General features: G+C 35.9%; 1 protein-coding gene across 1 annotated transcript in view; it reads right to left on the bottom strand.

Moving 5' to 3' along the window:
- Positions 1-21,275, bottom strand: part of CDH18 (cadherin 18) — an 870,012-nt gene that overhangs the window by 535,072 nt on the left and 313,665 nt on the right. The window lies entirely within an intron of this gene.

Genomic DNA, 21,275 nt, shown 5'->3' with positions numbered 1-21,275 from the left:
ATAAAAAGGGGGCTTTGGGACACACTCATGCACAGAGGGACAATGGCATGCAACCATGAAGGCGGAGATTGGAGTTGTTCTACAAGCCAAAGGATGCTAAAGATTGACAGGCAAGAGACATGGAACAGATTCTTCCTTGCAGCTTTTAGGAGGAACCTACCATACTGACACCTTGATCTTGAATTTCTAGCCTCCAGAACTGTGGGGAAATATATTTTTGTTGTTTATGCCACTCAATTCATAGTAATTTGTCAAGGCATGTCTAACAAACTAATACAGATTTTGGTACCAACGACGGGTTGCTGCTGTAACAAACACTTTACAATAAGGAAGTAGCTTTGAAATTTGATATAATAAGTCCAGGAAGGAAGAGTTTTGAGGCATGTGATTTGGAAAGGCCTAGACTGCCTGGAAGAGGCAATTGATAAAAGTATGAACATTAACAGTGACTCACTTTTCTTTCAAAAAGAAAGTGATCTGCTGACAATGCTTCGATTGTCTTAGAAAATACGTATATTATTATGAACAGAATATTGCTAGAAATAGGAATGTTAAAGATTCTGGTAGATCTCATATGGAAATGAGTAACATGTTATTAAAAACTGGAGGACAGATAAACTTTACTATAAAGTCACAGAGGACTTATTTGAATTGTGTCTTGTTGAATGGAAAGTATAAGTTGGTGCAAAAGTAATTGCGGTTTAAAAGGTTAAAAATAATTGCAAAAACCACAATAATTTTTGCACCAACATAATAGCCCTAGAAAGAGATGAACCTGGATATTTAGCTGAGGAGATTTACAAGTAAGTGTTGAAGGCATAGGATGGCTGGCTTCTCATTGCTGCTTATAGTAAAATGCAAGAGGAGAGAAATACACTGAAGAAGAAACTCCTTTGCCAAAAGAAAGTGGTGTTTGATGATCTGGAATATTTCAGCTTATTCAGATAGTGTGCTCTTGAAACAGAGTCAAGTGTATAGCTGGAGAACCATTGGCTAAAGAGATTAGATGTACAATGCATGATTGAATCAACCATCTCAGCACAAGGCCATGATACAGATATAGTTATTCAGGAAAGAGCTGTTGAGAATTTTCATGTAGGACACCTTGGACCTCTTTGAATTGCATCGAAGGCTAACAAGATTTTTGAGAATTTTATAGAGCAGAAACACTGCCAGTCTGGACTGACAGATAGAGATGGGATAAAATAAGGACAGAGCCATGACAGGAAAAAAAATACTGTAAAGGTATAGCCATGGAGAGCAGAGCTGCCTCGCTGGCGTTTCAGAGGATAGGCTGTCATACAGGGAAAAGAAAACAGGACCAGCACCCCAGGTTGAGGGTAAAGGTGGAGATGGGGGCACAGCTCAGGTCCTACGGGGCTGGGCTGCCTCCCCAGTGAGACCAGGAAGCAGAACACCATCAAGACAATGAGTGCCATTCTGAATCTTCAAAATCTAATGGAATTTGTCCTGTCAGGCTTTGGACTTGCTTGAGACCTGTGATTCTTTTCTCCCTTTTGATTTCTCTCTTTTGGAATGAGAATTTCTATCTGATGCTTATGCCATCACTGTATTTTGGAAGCAAATAACTTGTTATCTATTTTCAGAGGTTCACAGATGGATAGCAATTATATTTCAGGAGGAGTCATACCTCAAATCTCACTTTTACCTGATTTAGACAATACAGTGGTACTTCGTTTTTCAAACGTAAACCGTTTCGGAAGACAGTTCGAGTTTTGAAACGTTCGAAAACTGAGGCACTGTTTCCCTGTATAAAGCAATGCAAAATGGATTAATCCATTCCAGAGCTTTAAAATCAACCCCTAAAACTGCAAATTTAGCATGAATTTTACTATCTAATGATACCATAGTTCCATAAAATTTATGGCATTCGTAAACCGAAATGTTCATCAACGGAAACATTTGAAAATCAAATTACTACTCTATTTAGAAGAAATTTTAAACTTCAAGTTAACAGTAGAATAAGTTAAGACACTTAGGGGTGTTGAGATGGGGATGAATATATTTTGCATGTGAGAAGGACATGAATTTTGGAGGCCAGAAGGCAGATTGTTATGGGTTGAACATTGCTGCTCTCTCCCCCAAAATTTGTATGTTGAAATCATAACCTCAGTACATGAATATATTACCTTAGATGGGAATAGATTCTTTATAGAGGTAATTCAGTTAACAGAGGTCATTAGGGTGACTGATGTTCTTAGAAAATATGGAAATTTTTACAGTAACACATACAGATGGATAATTCCATGTGAACCTGAAGACAGAGATCCGGGCAATGGCAACAAGTCAAGGGACACCAAAGATTGCTAGCAAAGAAGCTACAGGAGAGGCATGGAACAGATCCTCCCACACAGACCTCAGGAACCCAACCTACCAACACATCAAACTTGGACTTCCAGCCTCCTAAACTTATTGGTACTTTGATAACAGAGAGGATTGGTATTTTGTAACAGCCACCCTATCAGCCAAATATAAGGACATATGGTTAAACGAAACAGGAAAAATCTTGATTTTCTTCAAGAATTAAAAAATACTGAAATAAATTTTATTAGCATATCTCCTTTTTAATAAATGATAATTTTTAATGTGTAAAAATATAAATGTTTCAGAACTGCAGGTAATTATAAATTACTGATGTTATTGTATTAAATATTTTTGGTATATTCACCTGACAAATATCCTCATTTGTTAATACTAAATACTAGTACTAATGTTATTCTTTGTAGAAATTTTGTTTTACACACACACACACACACACACACACACACACAGAAGAATATTACATTTCAAGTGCATTGGTACTGGAGATTTTTTGTTTTGTTTTTTTATTGATATTTTGTTTGTTGTTTTTCTCAGTACTAATGATAATTCAGAGTTTCTTTAAAAACTGCTCTTCACCCATTTGACTGGTAGCACTAATTATAACTAACTTTTCCCTCAAACTTTATTGAAATATGATTGACATAAAACATTGCAAGTTTGCAAGTTTATGGTATACAGATATTGATTTGATACACTTATATACTGCAAATTGTTTACTAACATAGTGTTAGCTAATTCTACCATCAAGTCACATAATTACCAATTGTTTTTCCCTGTGGTGAAAACATAACTGGCACTGTGCTATCCATAATGCACTTTATGGGGGAGAAGGTGGCTCTCTTACCTACTGAATTTGATTTAATTTAATTTAATTTAATTTAATTTCAGGAGTCAACATTCTTTAATAACTTGTTTGTATCTTACTCTGTGGTATTTTCAGTATTAAAATGTATTCAAAGTAGAGATACTTAAATTCCTTTAAACAGGTTTTATTGTAATGGGAATAGAGGAGCTGGAAATCTCACTTCCATTCCTCACTCCAGAATATTGTTTTAGTTCTATTTTGTTCCTTCTTGTCATCCATAATCATAGACACAACTAATGAGCCTTATGTATTGATTTTCTACATTTTTATGGAATGGTACCTGACACTCATTGCCCATTGACACTCTGTGTAACTTGATATACTTAAAATGACATAACAGTACACCAGTTCTTTTCTATAGATATCATAAGAAAAGCAAATTCTGCAACCTACAACCCATTTTTCCTAAAACAAAACAAAACAAAACAAAATTACATTAATAAATCATGCAGTAAAATTATAGACCTTAAAATTCTTCTTTACTATATTTATGGAAAAGAGGCAAATTATATGAAAATAAGTTACTGTTAGATATATTTATTTTAGAACTCGTAAAATTTTCAAGATAAAATCTAGTGTAAGAGACACAACAGACATTTATAAGAATCTTAATTTACTTTTAACCACTGATATCAATATTATGAAATGATGGCTCTTATCATCATCTCTGCTTCAATCCATTCCTTTTTATATTAACCTATTTCCCATTGGGATTTTGTCCTCTCTTCCTATAAAACTTCTGCTCTCAAGGACACTAATGGCCTCCCTCTTGCCACATCTAATGGCTACTTCTCTATCCTCATTATGGCCACTGTTTTCTTGTACTTTTTCCTATCGTTTGCCTCTTTTACCCAGTGTCCTTTGCATTCTCCAACTGTCTGCCCTAGGTTCAATTCTAAATCTTTTATCAACTCTCCTGGGTGATTCCACCTAGGTCCATAGCTTTAAATAGCATCTACAAAGTGATGGCTCTGAATCTGTACCTCCAGTCCTGCCTCCTTTTTTTGCACTGTGAAATACATGTCTGGCTGCTTACTTAACAACTCTAACAGGTCTCAAAACATGCAAAACAGAAATCATGATCTCCCCTTCTCTATGTAAAGCAGAGGTGTGTTTTCAGAATCACAGTTGATAGCATCAGTATTCACTGTGCTATTCAGAACTCACACAGAAGATGAACGTTTGAGTTCACTCATTCATCATAGCCCACATGTATTCCATGAACTAAATGTGTATCAATCTAATAACTTATGTATCCATCTGGGTTCCCCAGAAAACAATAAGCAATAGGAAATCATATGTGTGCGTGTGTGTGTGTACAATTTAATTTCATATATCGATATATATATATATATATATATATATATATATATATATATATATATATGGTATTTATATATAAATACAATTTAATAGATGGTATTTATATATAAAATTTATATATATATATATATAAAATTTATATATATATATATTTAATACATATATAATATTAGACAGAGAGAGATAATTTCAGGTACTTGGCTTGTACAATTATGGGGATTGAAAGTTTATAATCTACAGGACAGGCCTGGAAATTCTAGCAAGAGTTGATGCTGCAGTCTTAAGTCTAAAGGCACTCTGGAAGTAGAATTTCTTTCTCTTTTTTCAGTCTCTTTCTCTTAAGGTCTTAAAATGATTGGTAATTGGATGAGGCCCATTACATCATGAAGAGTAAACTGCTTCACTCAAAGTCTGCTGATTTAAATATTAATCACATCTAAAAAAATCCTTTACCATGACTTCCAGACTTGTGCTTGAGTAAACAGCTGGACACTACAGTCTAGCCAAGTTGTCACATAATTAATCATGACAACCTCCTCCTCTGATACCACCCTAGTACGTATGATCACCATCTTTTATTTGGACTATTCAATGACCTTCTAACTGATCTCTATATTTTAATTTTTGTCCAACCCTCCCCATAAACCCATTCTCCATGTATCACCTGACATGAGCTTTCAAACTTTAGATATATTAATAGCAGCAATTATGTTATTCTCACACATGAAACCTGGGCTTCCCTTCACATAAGAACATTTCAAATCCTTGCAACAGGCTACAAGGACATAAAGTATTCCTGTCCATCATCTTTCAAGGTTCTCCTTTATGATCACATTCTCCTTCACTCACACCTTCTAGTATTCCCTCATCCAGGCCAACTTTATTCCTATCTGAGACATTTAGTCACCTGATCTTTCTTCTTGGAACAATCCTCCATCAAATCTTCCTATCACTGGCTCTATTTTGTCATGCAGGATTTTGCTTGAATTTTGCCAATGGAAGAGCTTTTCTTGACTTCCTTAAAATAGTAGCCCCATCTTCTCAACATAGTTACTCATGACCTACTTACCTACCTGGAATTTATTATGTTGTTTTATATCACATTACAGTCATGTGCCCCTTAATGATGGGGATGTGTTCTGAGAAATGTGTTGTATGCCATCATTGTGTGAGCATCGTAGGGGGCAGTTACCCAGGCCTAAGTGGTATATGGCCTAATACACACCGAGGCCGTGTGTCACAGCCTCCTGCTCCTACGCTGCAAATCTGTACAGTACGTGACTGTACTGAATACTGTAGGTAGTTTTAACACAGTGGAAAATATTTTATTTCTAATATATTTAAATATAGAAAAGGTGCAATGAAAATACAGTATAAAAATTAAAATATGGCAAACCTGTATATGGCACTTCCCATGAATGGAGCTTACAAAACTGAAAGTTGCTCCAGGTGAGTCAGTGGGTGAGTCATGAGTGAAGGCCATAGGCTCTACTGTACACAACTGTACAGTAGACTTTATAAACATTGTCCCACAAGCCCTCCCCCTGCTACCTTCAGACAGGGTCCCAAGTAGAACACTGAAACTGCCAGTGCTGCTCCATGAACAGGGCTGTGGGCTGGATTCCCTAGAAATACTGATGAGAAAGTGGCAGGACAAGTCATAGATCATTATAATAGTGAATGTCAGGAAAGAGTGAAGGAGACCCGAAGCTCAGTAGAATTAAGAGATCAAGGTGGAAAGATAAAGGAACATAGGAGATTTTTATGGCAATGTGGTTTTGGTTATTGTGTATGAAGCAGTGGTCAGATTAAGGACATGTGTGATATTCATTAAAGAAAGAAGGCGTTTAACATGGAGAGGGTGTAGAACTGAGGACTCAGTATTTTGCCTTTAGAAATGTGCTTTTGGTTCCCTTGACCCTATCTGGCACAAAGGGTTATTTCTGGTATTGAACTGATGGAAGAAATAAAACTTAGCTATGCTTAACATCATTACAACCCCAAAATATTTCCAGAGTACAGGAACAGGCTGTCTTCACACTGACACAGACAGCTTTTACTTAAGTGGCCGTGGCATTTCATCCTTGTTAAGGTCGCTCCTGTAGACCCATGTCCTTATATAAGATCTTAGGTCCTCAATAAAGAATTTATAGCAATGTCCTCTGAAGGCCATCGTGCTGGATCTGGGGGGGCTGCAGCCCCTCTGAATATGTAGCGCTGGGGGACAGGCTCCTCTGTGCCGAAACAGGTAGTGGCTGACTGATCGGGAATCTGTACCCTCAGAATCGAGGTGCTGTGAGTGACATGGAATCTATTTCCCAGCCCCATAGATATTGCCCCTGTCAGAGAGAGAGAGAGAGAGAGAGAGAGAGAGAGAGAGAGAGAGAGAAAGAGAATCCTCCCGAACCACGTATCTTTCCATTTCTGAGAAGAAACTCAGTTCTGTTATAATCTTACGGGACCTCCTTTGAATATGTAGTTGTCACCGACAGAAACTTCGTTATGTGGCATATGACTGTAGCTATTTCTTTACTACTTGTTTTTATGCATGTCACTAGAAGTGAAGTCCATGAGGACAAAGTTGCCATCAAACATATTCCTTTCTCTATCTCCAGCACCTTCAAGTGTTTGAAATATCGTAAGTACTTCATAAAAAAATTGTGAATAAGTAAACGAATGAATGCCTATAACAAAAAACTTTATATTTTTATTACAGTCAAATAAATTGTTTTATTTACTAAAATGTACTCAATAGGGCCCACATTTAAATGCTACATATATAAATTTTTTGTAAATGGTAGAAGTAAAAACGTAAGCTAAATAAACTACAGTTAATTAAATATGTGTCAATTAGGAATGCCATAATCTGATAGCAGTTTCCTTTTTTATAATTCATTTCAAACAAATTATAATGTTTCTTTTGAAAATACTATGGTTGGGAAAAATGTTGTCATACTTTTGGTATAGATACTCTTATTTCTATATTTTAGACATTATTTACTGCTACTTAAGTATTCATTACCACTGTTTTTCACCTCTTTGAAGAAAAGCAGGAAAAAAAAAGCCACTGGTCGATTGATTGATTAATTGATTTACTTATTTATTTCGAAAAGTATCCACACATTTTTCAGAAGACTTGCTTCTAAGAAGTACTGATTCTGAGGTCTAAAAAAATTTGAAGTATGTAAACATAGCCAAAGGGAGAATTTTTCTGAATCATTTTTAATTTTAAGAGACATAAATGACTACATTATATTTACACATTCTTATTGTTTTGGTTTAATTTGCATATGTTATATATTTAATAAGGTTGACTGAAAGGAAGAGTACTTAGGGATTTGGTATTAGAAAGATTGCTTATTTTCTGCTTGGAATTTTTTTTTTTTTTTTTTTTTTTATTAATTAATTTATTTATTAGTTTCAGGTGTACAAAACAAGGTAATACTTAGACGTTCATCATTTATATCCCTCATACTGTGAACCCCCCTCCCCCCATCCACTATCCCTCCGACCTCACACTGAACCATCACATTATATATATAAAATTATAGTTGGCATTCATTAATGTTTAGCTTCTGATGTACAATGCCATGATCAGGTATCCACAGTATCCCTGAGGTGGTCTCCCAAATAGGACGCATGTCCATCGGATACCCAACAAAATCTTTACAACATTATAGAATACCTTCCCCAAATTAATTTTCAAAAGAAAAACCCTGAGGCCATCTTGTGGTTACCAGCTGCTTCCAAATCCCTTCACCTTTCCCCTTATCCCCAACCCTCTCCCACACACCCATCTAACCACTCTCGGTTTTTTCTCTGCGTCCCCAAAACTGACTCTGATTAGTTCATTCACATAGTCTTTTCTTTAGATTCCATATATAAGTGAGATCATATGGTACTTGTCTTTCTCTTTCTGACTTATTTCACTTAACATAATGTTCTCTAGATCCATCCATGTTGCTGCAAATGATAAGATTTCTTTCTTCTTTATGGCTGCGTAATACTCCATTGTATAAATGTACCACAGCTTCTTAATCCAGTCATCTACCGATGGGCATTTTGGTTGTTTCCATATCTTGGCTATTGTGTAAAGTGCTGCAATAAACATAGGAGTGCATACAGATTTTTGAATTGGAGTTTTGGATTTCTCCGGGTAGATGCCTAGGAGTGGAATTACTGGATCATAGGGTAGTTCCATTTTCAGATTCCTGAGATACCTCCATACTGTTTTCCATAGTGGCTGCACTAATCTGCAGTCCCACCAACAGTGCACTAGCGTTCCCTTTTCTCCACATCCGCGCCAGCATTTGTTGTTTGTTGATTTATTGATAATAGCCATTTTGACTGGAGTGAGGTGGTATCTCATTGTGGTTTTTATTTGCATTTCTCTGATGGTTAGTGAGGTTGAGCATTTCTTCATATGTCTTCTTGCCTTCTGTATGTCCTTCTTAGAGAAATGTCTCCCCAAGTCCTCTGCCCATTTTTTAATTGGGTTGTTTGTTTTTTTGGAGTTGAGTTGAGTAAGTTTTTTATAGATTTGTGATATTAATCCCTTATCAGATATATCATTGGCAAATATCTTTTCCCATACAGTAGGATCCCTTTTTGTTTTATTGATGGTTTCCTTTGCTGTGAAAAAACTTTTTAGTTTGATGTAATCCCACATGTTTATTTTTTCTCTTACTTCGCTCGCGCGAGGGGATATATCAGTGAAAATCTTACTCCGGGTAATGTCCATGAAGTTTCTTCCTATATTTTCTTCTAGATATTTTATGGTTTCAGATCTTACATTTAAGTCTTTAAGCCATTTTGAATTTGTTTTTGTATATGGTGTAAGGAGGTGGTCCAGCTTCATTTTCTTGCATGTGTCCGTCCAGGTTTCCCAACACCACTTATTGAACAGACTATCTTTACCCCATCGTACATTCTTGCTTCCATTGTCGTAGATTAGATGGGCATATAGGCATGGATTTATGTCTGGACTCTCTATTCTGTTCCATTGATCTATGTATCTATTTTTATGCCAGTACCATGTTGTTTTGATTACTGTAGCCTTGTAGTATAGTTTGAAATCAGGTATCGTTATACCTCCCACTTTGTTCTTATTTCTCAAGATTGCTGAGGCTATCCGGGGTCTTTTATGGTCCCATATAAATTTTAGGATTATATGTTCTATTTCTGTGAAAAACGTCGTTGGTAGTTTGATAGGAATTGCGTTGAATATGTATATTGCCTTAGGCAGTATGGACATTTTAATTATATTAATTCTTCCTATCCATGAACATGGAATGTGTTTCCATCTATTTATGTCTTCTTTCATTTCTTTCTTCAGTGTTGTATAATTTTCTGAGTACAGATCCTTTACATCTTTGGTTAGATTTATTCCCAGATATTTTATAGTCTTTGGAGCAATTGTAAATGGAATTGTTTTTTTAATTTCTCCTTCTGCTATTTTATCATTGGTATATACAAATGCAACTGATTTCCGAATATTAATTTTATATCCTGCTACTTTACTAAATTCATCTATCAGTTCTAATAGTTTCTTGGTGGAGTCTTTAGGGTTCTCTATATATAGTATCATATCATCTGCATATAATGATAATTTTACTTCCTCCTTACCAATTTGGATGCCTTTTATTTCTTTCTCTTGTCTGATTGCTGTGGCTAGAACTTCCAGCACTATGTTGAATAGAAGTGGAGAAAGTGGGCAACCTTGTCTTGTTCCTGATCTTAGGGGGAATGGTTTTAGCTTTTCCCCATTGAGTATGATGTTAGCTGTGGGTTTGTCATATATGGCCTTTATTATGTTAAGATATGATCCCTCTATTCCCACTTTCTTAAGGGTTTTTATCATAAAAGGTTGCTGTATTTTATCAAATGCTTTTTCTGCATCTATTGATATGATCATGTGATTTTTATTTTTCATTTTGTTAATGTGGTGTATCACATTAATTGATTTGCGGATGTTGAACCACCCCTGCATACCAGGGATGAATCCCACTTGATCATGGTGTATGATCTTTTTAATGTATTGCTGAATTCTGTTTGCTAATAATTTGTTGAGAATTTTTGCATCTATGTTCATTAGAGATATCGGCCTGTAGTTTTCTTTCTTTGTGGTGTCTTTGTCTGCTTTTGGGATCAGGGTGATAGTGGCTTCGTAAAAAGTGTTTGGGAGTCTTCCTTCCTTCTGGATTTTTTGGAAGAGCTTGAGGAGAATAGGTGATAATTCTTTTTTGAACGTTTTGAAAAATTCACCTGTAAAGCCATCTGGTCCAGGGCTTTTGTTTGTTGGGAGATTATTGATTACTGATTCAATTTCCCTGGTGGTAATCAGACTGTTCAGGCTTTCTGTTTCTTCTTGAGTTAGCTTTGGAAGGTTGTGCGCCTCTAGAAAATTGTCCATTTCTTCAAGGTTGTCAAATTTGTTGGCATATAGTTGCTCATAGTAATTTCTTACAATTTTTTGTATTTCTGTGGTGTCTGTTGTCACTTCTCCTCTTTCATTTCTGATTTTATTAATTTGGGTCCTCTCTCTCCTTTTTTTAATGAGTCTGGCTAAAGGTTTGTCAATTTTGTTTATCTTCTCTAAGAACCAACTCTTGGATTCATTGATCTTTTGTATTGTTTTTCTGGTTTCTATTTCATTTATTTCTGCTCTGATCCTTATTATCTCCTTCCTTGTGCTCCCTTTGGGTTTATTTTGCTGTTCTTTTTCCAGATCCCTTAAGTGTGAAGATAAACTGTCAATTAGTGATGTTTCTTGTTTCTTTAGGTAGGCCTGCAGTGCTATGAACTTCCCTCTTAGGACTGCTTTCGCAGCATCCCATAGATTTTGGGTCGTCGTGTTCTCATTCTCATTTGTCTCAAGATATCTTTTGATTTCTTCTTTGATCTGCTGCTTGACCCATTCATTATTTAGCAACATGTTATTCAGCCTCCATGAATTGGTGTATCTTCCTGGTTTTTTTCCCCTGTAGTTCATTTCTAATTTCATAGCACTGTGGTCAGAGAAGACAATTGGTATGATTTCAATTTTCTTAAATTTATCGAGGCTTGTCTTGTGTCCTAACATATGATCTATTTTAGAAAATGTTCCATGAGCACTTGAGAAGAACGTGTATTCTGCAGCATTGGGGTGAAATGCTCTGAAAATATCAATTAAGTCCAACTGCTCCAAAGTATCATTTAAGGCTGTTGTTTCCATATTGATTTTCTGTCTGGAGGACCTGTCCCTTGTTGTCAGAGGTGTGTTGAAGTCCCCTACTATGATAGTGTTGCTGTTGATCTCTGTCTTTATGTCCATCAGTACCTGTTTTATATATTTAGGTGCTCCTATGTTAGGTGCATAGATGTTTACTAGGGTTATGTCCTCTTGTCGGATTGATCCCTTTATTATTATATAGTGCCCATCTTTGTCTTTTAATATTTTTTTCATTTTAAAGTCTATTTTGTCAGATATAAGTATTGCAACTCCAGCTTTTTTTTTGCTTCCATTTGCATGAAATATGTTACTCCAACCCTTCACTTTCAGCCTGTGTGTGTCTTTTGATCTGAAATGAGTCTCTTGTATACAGCATATACAAGGGTCTTGTTTCCTTATCCACTCAGCCACCCTATGTCTCTTGATTGGAGCATTTAATCCATTTACATTTAAAGTGATTATTGATAGGTACATAGTTATTGCCATTTTTAGATTTGTAGTAAATTGTTTTCATCTTTCTTCTATTTACAGAAGTCCTTTTAGTATTTCTTGCAATGCTGGCTTGGTTGTCATAAATTCTTTCAGTTTGTTCTTTTCTGGGAAGCTCTTTATCTCTCCATCAACTTTAAATGATAGCCTTGCTGGATAAAGCAATCTAGGTTGTAGGCCTTTGTGTTCCATCACTTTGAGTATCTCCTGCCACTCCCTCCTTGCCTTCAATGTTTCTGTAGAAAAGTCATTTGATAGTCTTATGGGAGTTCCCTTGTATGTAACCTTCTGCCTTTCTCTTGCTGCTTTCAAGATTCTCTCTTTGTCTTTATCTGCTTGGAATTTTTAACATAAGTCTACAAACAAATATAAGCAATGTTTACACCAAGGCATTGCAACAGTTATTAAGCAGAAATAAATTGATTGCATTTTCATATCCTCCAGTTCAGCCGGAAGTATCATTACATTTCACTGCTAAGGATAAGATAAATTGATTCATAAAGAAGAGGAGAAAATATGGAATAGGAGAGAATTAAAAATTTCAAAACCCTTTAATCTTTGTAAATAGTTTTTTCCTCCCAATCTCAGCAAAATAGCCTAGAGTTGGAAATTATCCAGATGTAATATAAATATATAACTTTTAATATACATTGTACATTTTAATAAATTTTAGCAACATATAAATTTCAAAACCATGTTTTGAAAATTGTGCTTCTTTTGTTTGTTTTTGTTCTTATTTTCCCTTCCTTTATATCACCTTTTTTTTTTTCCTGCATTTAGCCCCAGAGTACAAACTATTTTTATAATTTACTCTTAGATGTTTCCTTTTTCACTTGGAACAAGGTCCTAAAGGATTTTCCAATAAATAGATGTAACTAGATATTAAAATGGGGACTCTACATTTGTTTTTTCTATTTGCAAAAATCTTCTCCCATTCAGTTGGTTACCTCTTTATTTTGTCTTTCTTTTTTTATTATTTTTTTTGCTGTGCAAAAGCTTTTAAGTTTCATATAGTCCCATTCATTTACTTTAGCTTTTACTTCCCTTGCCTTTGGAGTCAAATTCATAAAATGCTCTTTGAACCCAAAATCCATAAGTTTAGTACCTATGTTTTCTTCTATGCAGTTTATTGTGTCAGGTCTTATGCTTAAGTCTTTGATCCATTTTGAATTAATTTTGGTACATGGTGACAGATAGCAGTCCAGTTTCATTCTTTTGGACGTGGCTATCCAATTCTCCCAGCACAATTTATTGAAGAGGCTGTCTTTTCTCCAGTATGTTTTTTGCTTCTTTGTCAAAAACTATCTGTCCATATTTATGTGGTTTTATTTCTGTGTTCTCAATTCTATTTCATTGGTCTATCTGTCTGTTTTTCTGCCAAGACCATGCTGTTTTGATTATTGTAGCCCTGTAGTACAAGCTAAATTCAGGAAATGTGATAACTCCAGTATTGTTCTTTTTCCTTAAGATTGCTTTGGCTATTTGGAGTCTTTTGTGGTTTCAAACAAATCTGATGATTTTTTGTTCTATTTCTTTAAAAAATGCCATTGGGATTTTGATGGGGATTGCATTAAATCTGTATATAGCTTTGGATAATAAGGCCATGTTAACTATGTTGATTCTTCCAATCCATGAGCACGGAATGTCTTTCCATTTCTTTTGTGTCTTCTTCAACTGCTTTTAGAAATGTCTTATAATTTTCAGCATATAGGTCTTTCACATCCTTGGTTAAGTTTATTCCTAAGTATTTTATTATTTTTGCTGCAATTGCAAAAGGAATCGTTTTTTTGTATTTCTTTTTCTGAGATTTCATTTAGTATATAGGAATGCAATGGAGTTTTGCACATTGATTTTGTAGCCGGCAACTTTACTGTATTCGTTGATTGTCTCTAATAGCTTTTTGGTAGAGTTTTTATGGCTTTCTATATATATAGCATCATGTCATCTGCAAAGAATGACAATTTAATTTCTTCATTCCCAATTTGTCTGTTTCATCTGATATCAGTATGGCTACAACTGATTTTCTCTGGGTACCATTTGCTTGGAGTGTCAATTTCCACCCTTTGAGTCTATTGTCATTGCAGCTGAGATGTGTCTGTTGGAGACAGCATATGGTTGAGTTGAGTTTTTTGATCCAATCTGCTACTCTGTGCCTTTTTATTGGTGAGTTCAGTCCATTTACTGAACAGTCCATTAGGGTGATTATTGATATGTGAGGATTTCCTCTTATTCTATCTTCAGTTTTCTGGTAAGGCTGTGTCTCCATTGTTTCTTTGCCTTTTTTGTTGTCTATTATTTCTGTGTGATGGCATTCTATGATGCTTCCCTCTGTTTCTTCTTTTATTACAGTATATATTTCAGTTCTGGATTTTTTTTTTTTGAGTGGTTACCCTTAAATTTATGTAAAAGACAGTTTGATATTTAGAGTATTCCATTTTCTTAAGCATGCTTACTTTCTCTATTTCCATATTCCAGTTCAGGCCTTTACTCTCCCCCTTTTTATGTTGCCACAAATTGTCCCTGTTGGTTCTGGTCAAATAGCCTCCTTTATTATTTCTTGTAGTGCAGGTGTGTGTTCAAAATTCCCTCAGCTTCTGTATATCTGGAAAGGTCTTTCTTCCTCCTTCATATCTAAAGTTTATCTTTGCTGGATATATTATTCTTGGCTCATAATTTATTTCTTTCAATAGTTTGAATATTTGATTCCACTCCCTCCTGGCTTGTAGAGTTTCTGCTGAAAAATCTGATGATAATTTAATGGGCTTTCCTTTGTAGGTTACTGTCTTCTTTGCCCTGGTTGCCTTGAGGATTCTTTCTTTGTCGTTGATTTTAGACAGCTTCAATACAATGTGCCTTGGAGAAGGTCTTTTGGGATTGAGGTAATTAGGTGTTCTATTTGCTTCTTGAATTCGAGAATCCAGTTCTGTCCACAAATTTGGGAAGTTCTTATTAACAATTTGTTTGAATATATTCTCTGTTCCCTTCTCTCTTTCTTCTCCTTCTGGTATGCCCATTATTCTTATATTGCTCTTTTTGATGGAGTCAGGAAGTACTTGTAGAGTTCTTTCATTTCTTTTAAGTCTCAAGTCTCTTTCTTCTTCCATCTGTGTCATTTCTAGGTTTCTATCTTCGATGTCACTGATTCTTTCCTCCATCTGGTCAACGCAACTACCTAAGCTGGCTATTTCATACTTAATTTCTTCTATTGAGTTCTTAATCTCCAGAAATTCTATTTGGTTCTTTTTAAAAATTTCAATCTTTCATAAAATGCTCATGTTGTTCTTTGATTGTGTTTCTGAGTTCGTTAAACTGTCTTTCTGTGTTTTCTTGCATCTCATTGAGTTTTTTCAGAACTGCAATCTTGAATTCTCTGTCATTTAAGTCACATATTTCCATATCTTTAAGTTCCTTTTCTGGAGACTTTTCACTTTCTTTCTGAGCTGTCTTGTTGCCATGGTTATTCATAGCAATTACTGATTTACTATTTCTCTTCCTAGACATCTACAGGAGTGGCTTCTGCAACAGGTTGAAAGGAAAAGGTCTTTCTTTTGTTTTCCAGTACTTGTTAGTAGAATGTTTTATTTTCTCTCTGACTGCAGCCTTTTTTTCTCTCTCACACAGTAATGCTATGTTTTCTCTGCACTATTCCAGCTTCTCACACAATGGGGGGATTCCCTGGGAGATGGGCTTCTCCTCTGTTAACAGTTTGCCTGGGTAACAGGGCACAGTGTCCGTGTGGGTATGCAGAGAGCTTTTGAAGTTCCAAAGTTCTTCCTGTACCAGATTCAGAGCCTGTTTGTTTCAGCAGTTCTGTTTACTCCTGCAGGGATCCTCACAGATAGATGGGGCCAGGGGCGGGGTGAGTTGTGAGAGGTGGCCCAGAGCAATGGCAGCTACCATCACCACAGCTGGTCCCGCTTCCACAGCTCCCTCTTCTTTGCCGGAACTAGTTGTGCTACGAATCTGTTTCTGCAGTCCACAATTCTCAGAACAACAAATATTCTGTCCTTTTGATCTGACACAGGTACTGTTCCACTTCTTGCACCTAGCACCTCACTTCTAGGAAGGTGGGGGCGGGATGAGCTTTGGGAGGATAGGGAGGGGGGCGGCTAGTCTCAGTGCCTAAGGCTTCCGTTCTCTGCTCGGCAGTGAGGGCTTAAAACCACCGTTTTCAGCCTTCTTCCCTCAGTCTTTTCTCCAAGGTCTCTGCCGTGAGTGTTGTTTTCAGCCGTGTTATATGCTGCCCCCTCAGCCCTGTGGGCCGTAAGCGGAGCCCTAGCAGTCCAAGTTCTTCCCTCTCCCGCAGCTGCAGTAGTTCTGGGATGCAGCGAGCTCGGAGCACTGAACTATGCCTGCATCCTGCGCACGTGCAGCTCTGTCTCCACACTTTTCCCTTCCCTCCTCCCCCACTCACACGATTCACCCATCTTTAGGTCAATTCAGTTGTGGGCTTCTTCATCTTGCCTTTGTGCTGTGCAGGGAGTCCTTTGTGGAGTTATTGTTGTTTGATTAGTTGTAAATTCCAAGGGAGATTTACAGAGGCTCACCTCACGACGCCATTTTGATGATGTCCCCACACTTACTTATTTCTGACCTGGTTCTCCTCTCCTCCCTAAAACCTAAATTATTCTGCTTTGTCATCTAAACTCAACTCTTTATAGAAATCAACCAACTAGCTAACCAATCAAATAAACAAAGAAGTAATCATACAACAAAGCTCCCTGTATTACTTATGACAGTTAGCTGTGTCAACAAAATTAACCCTAAATCTTATAATTGCTCTAATATAATTAATGTGTAATTGTTGCTGTGGGGACAGAGCCAGGAGTGCAGTTTCCAGGCTCTCGGCCTCACGTGTAAAGGTGCTGGCTCAGGTAGTAAATGGCCATCAACTGTGATTGGATGGTTATCAGCTGTGGCTAGTTGGCCGTCAGCTGTAACCAGTGAGCCATTGGCCATTAATATAACTGCCTCAGCTATGTTGGGAAGTCGAGGAGAGTCGAGGAGAGTCGGTTGGTTGATAGCAAAGCGACAGCAGGTCTCACGTCGTGTGAACCCAGCCTCCAGTGAGCATAGTGGTATGACTCCCCTACCTATGGCTCCGTGGGTGTTCCTTTTTGGCCTCACCATCCTGCGTTCTTATGTGGGGAGCGGGAGCAGAGAACCCGTAGGCCGCCCCACGTGACAGGTGCCCATATAGCAATATTGGGAAAATGAGTAACTAAATGTGGTAGCCCTCTTCCATGCAATGATTTAAGGACCCAGTCTGACAAAAGCTCTGCCATGTTCAATCTGGCTTCTAAGATCTTCCTAGGTGGCATCTTCACTCCAACCAGATAGCCAGAGAAGGTGAAAACAGCATGTGGAAGTGCACATAGAAGATGTCCTGGGCTGGACCTAGAAGAAGACATATCACTTTCACTCAAATTCTATATGCTGGACCATTGTCAGGGAAATCATTTATTGTAATGCTATCTAGTAAATCTAGGCCCTGTTTGGAAAGCCAGCTCTCTGTGTTCAATTGAAACTGAGGAATATTGATAGATAATCACATTCTCAGAGACTTCTCTCCATTCTCTTTCTTCCACTAAATGCTGACTTACTTCTGAAGACACCATTCATTTCTCTGTCACCCTCTCTACTGATAAATTTTTAATTTTTGTACCATGGAATCAACTGTCATACCACAGAATCCAGAGGTCTTTGTCCACATTGCTCATTCTTGCCTTAAGACAATTACCATTCTACAGTTCTTTTAATATATGTAAAACAATAAATGAACAGAGAATAAAGCAAAAGGTATGAAGCAATTAGTGAGCAAATAATAACCCAATTAAAAAAAAAAAACTTGCTTTGTTTGAAAATCATACTACTACTTGACCATGTCATTTCCACTTCATATTTGTTTCATGTCTCCTTCATTTTCTAAATACTTTGGTTCTTATTTTCAATTTTACTCCCTACCAAAATTTTTAATGTTGTCATGGGTGACCTAGCCAACACATTGAACCCAGATTTCTTTGACAACCTCAGTTTAAATATCCTTACCCTCCAGTCTATCAAATACACCTTAGAGCAAAAGTCATTTTACCTACAAAATCACTAAATAAGTTACTTCATTTACTGCCCACAATCTAGTATCCTTTAATCCTACTTGTTTAAACACTCTTGTTGCAATAATGATTAATATCATCATCTTCATCATCATCATCAATAGTCTTGCCTAAAATTTAGCTGTTTTTCATCATTTTGTGGTGTATTCAGTCTATCCAAACTCCAGCTACTTAATTCACTTAGTCCATTTTCTTTTGGTATAGCTGCCATAAAACAATCATACAACAGGACAGATTACTGTTCATATAAATTTGCTCATTTCAACTCTGTTGCAAGTAAAGTCTGAAGATCTTATCCACTCTCATAACAACTCTAGACCTTCTCCAATTTCCCCAATATCCATATCCTTCCTGTAATCATCATCTCTCCTAATTAACAGAGAAAAAAAAATGTAAATCTAATGGAAATGTTCTTTTTTTTTTGATGTTTACAAACACAAATACCCATCTGAATTTTTACTCATTCTCTCCTAGTTTCCTCCAGTTTCAATAAAGGAAACGTAATTTCCCTATGCCCCACTTGTACAAAGAACCTTCCATCATCAGTGATCTCTTTTCATATCTCCAAGGGATTATTTGCTACATAATAACACCTAACAAAATCTGAACAGGATTAAAAACTTCTCAGCATAAATGCAACAAGGAAGACAACAAAAACTATAAAAAAAAATTGTCATATCTATTTTTTGTCTAGCACTAATATTATCTGTTCCTTCACCTTCATAGAAAAACTTTTAAAAATACTTGTCTACAATGAAATTTATCAAATGTCCTCATCTTCCTCATTCATGATTTTTTTCCAAGGAGGTTACTGCCCTCAATATATAAATACAGCTCTCAGTGGGAACATCTGTGTGTCCATCGCAATAAAGCCAATGGACTTTTATATATTTTTATGTTATTTGATTTTTCAGCGGCATTTGAAACTGTAGTTGTCCCTTTTGAAACATTCTAAGCACTCATTTTGTTTTGACACTATACTCTGTTGGTTTTATGTCTTCTCATCTGACTGTCTCTGAAGAGGGATGTTGGCTGAGGAGAACAGATGTCCCAGTGGTATTACTGATACAGCATCAATTATTTACCACTTCTCTTCCAAGCAAAATAATGTCTAGAATGAGGATGGAAATCACAGGAAGAGTTATCTATTCATACTGTTTCAATCTCAGTCTGCACAGAATCCCCCAAGAGAACCATTGTTTTCGTTTTTTAGGTATGTGATGAGAAATACACATTTTTTGGAAGGAAACTCTAATGAGTCAGGAAAATTAGCAGTGTTATCCTTTCTATTTCAAAACAGGTTATTTTGCAAACTTTAACTAAGGTGATATCATCTGAGCCATTAACATTGTCTTAGTTATTTCTTTGTCCTTCAGGAAACTTTGTCTTCAACTATTGTAAAAATCAATAAAGGAAAAAGGAAGGTCATAAAAAGATCATTAGGTAAAAAAAAAAAAAAAAAAAAAAAAAGATTAAGATGAAAAGAAGATACATATGTTAAGTTCCTAAATAGATTATCTGTTCATCATTGCTATCTTTGTTACAGTTCAAAGTTGTCTACCAATAGTGTTGTAGAAGAAATGAATATGTAACTACCTGGGAAGGAGGCAAAAAGAATAGTCACTGTATGCTACCTTAGAGTTTTTTATTCAGTGGATTTGGAGTAAAAACTACGGATAGGTATTTTAAATCAGTTCTGTGGGTGATTTTCATGACATGGTTTGGGGACTTTAATTTGAGAATAACTAGGTTTTAAAATGTATATATTTAATCTGCAGAATAAGATTATTGGAACATAGTGATACCTCCTCAAGTACTTCCAAGTCTGTGTTATGGGGGGGAAAGCATCCTAGTGAATCTCTAGAATACTAGAGCACATTTTAGCAGTAATGTAAAGGTACATTGGAGATTATCAAAAGAAAGTGACTTCTAAGATTAGAAGTATAAAACAACACTGAAGCTGGTTTCTTTAAAAAAAAATAATAGAGATACATGTAAACTATGATAAATTGGAGTGAAAACAAAGAAATGGAAGGAAGTGATTATAGTAGAGGAAGTGTTTGCATTTGGGGAGATAAGAAGGGCTATGATTGGGTGTCTACCATAGTTTTATTTCTTGATCTAGGTGGTGGTTATAAGAGTAACCTTTTTTTTCCCAATAAAAATTCTTGGGTTTATATGTATGTGATGGTATGCATATTAAAAGTATTTATATAAAGACTGAATGATTGGCCACTGATAAGAGCTGCAACAGACAGATCCATGATGAATCTCTGAGAAACATCTAACTAGAAAACTGATTATGAAATTGCATGCTTAAATCTTCGCAAAATGACTGCGTTTCCAAAATTGTAACATACTTTGAAATAATCATATTGACTAAAGATAGAAGACTCCAACTGATTGTTGTTTGGTTGTGCTCTCAGTTCTGGTGACGGTGATTTCATAAATTTTATGTTTCTACATGTAACTTTATCTTCTTGATGATCACACCCAGTCTACAAAGTTAAGAAGTATCATTCAAAAGATCTAGAAAATTTATTCTTGTTTTTAATAATTTATGGATATATGAATGAAGATAAAATACTTTAAGACATTAACATCTATAAACCAACAAAGGAAATGGTCTCAGTAGAACCACCACTAGAATTATAAGGTATTATGTGAGTTCAATATCAGTAGTTAGATATTTTTTTTAATGTTACCAATTAGCAATTTTATTAATAGCCATTGACTCTAGGAGACATATTCAAACTAATTAAATTTCATTTACTCTTAGAATACTATTCAAGAATTGTTACTGAGTGTGTGGAACTAGAAGTTAAATAAGATATTAGAATCATACAAATGTTAATACTAAGGACTATTTTTGAGTGAGAAACTATGTATTAGCTTCAAGAGCAAATAAAGACACTACAAACAGATGAATTCC

Source organism: Rhinolophus hipposideros (assembly GCF_964194185.1).
Source record: "Rhinolophus hipposideros genome assembly, chromosome: 7".
In the NCBI taxonomy this organism is placed as follows: Eukaryota; Metazoa; Chordata; class Mammalia; order Chiroptera; family Rhinolophidae; genus Rhinolophus; species Rhinolophus hipposideros.
The sequence above is the reverse complement of the archived record's forward strand: the minus strand, read 5'-3'. Positions and strand labels throughout refer to the sequence as shown.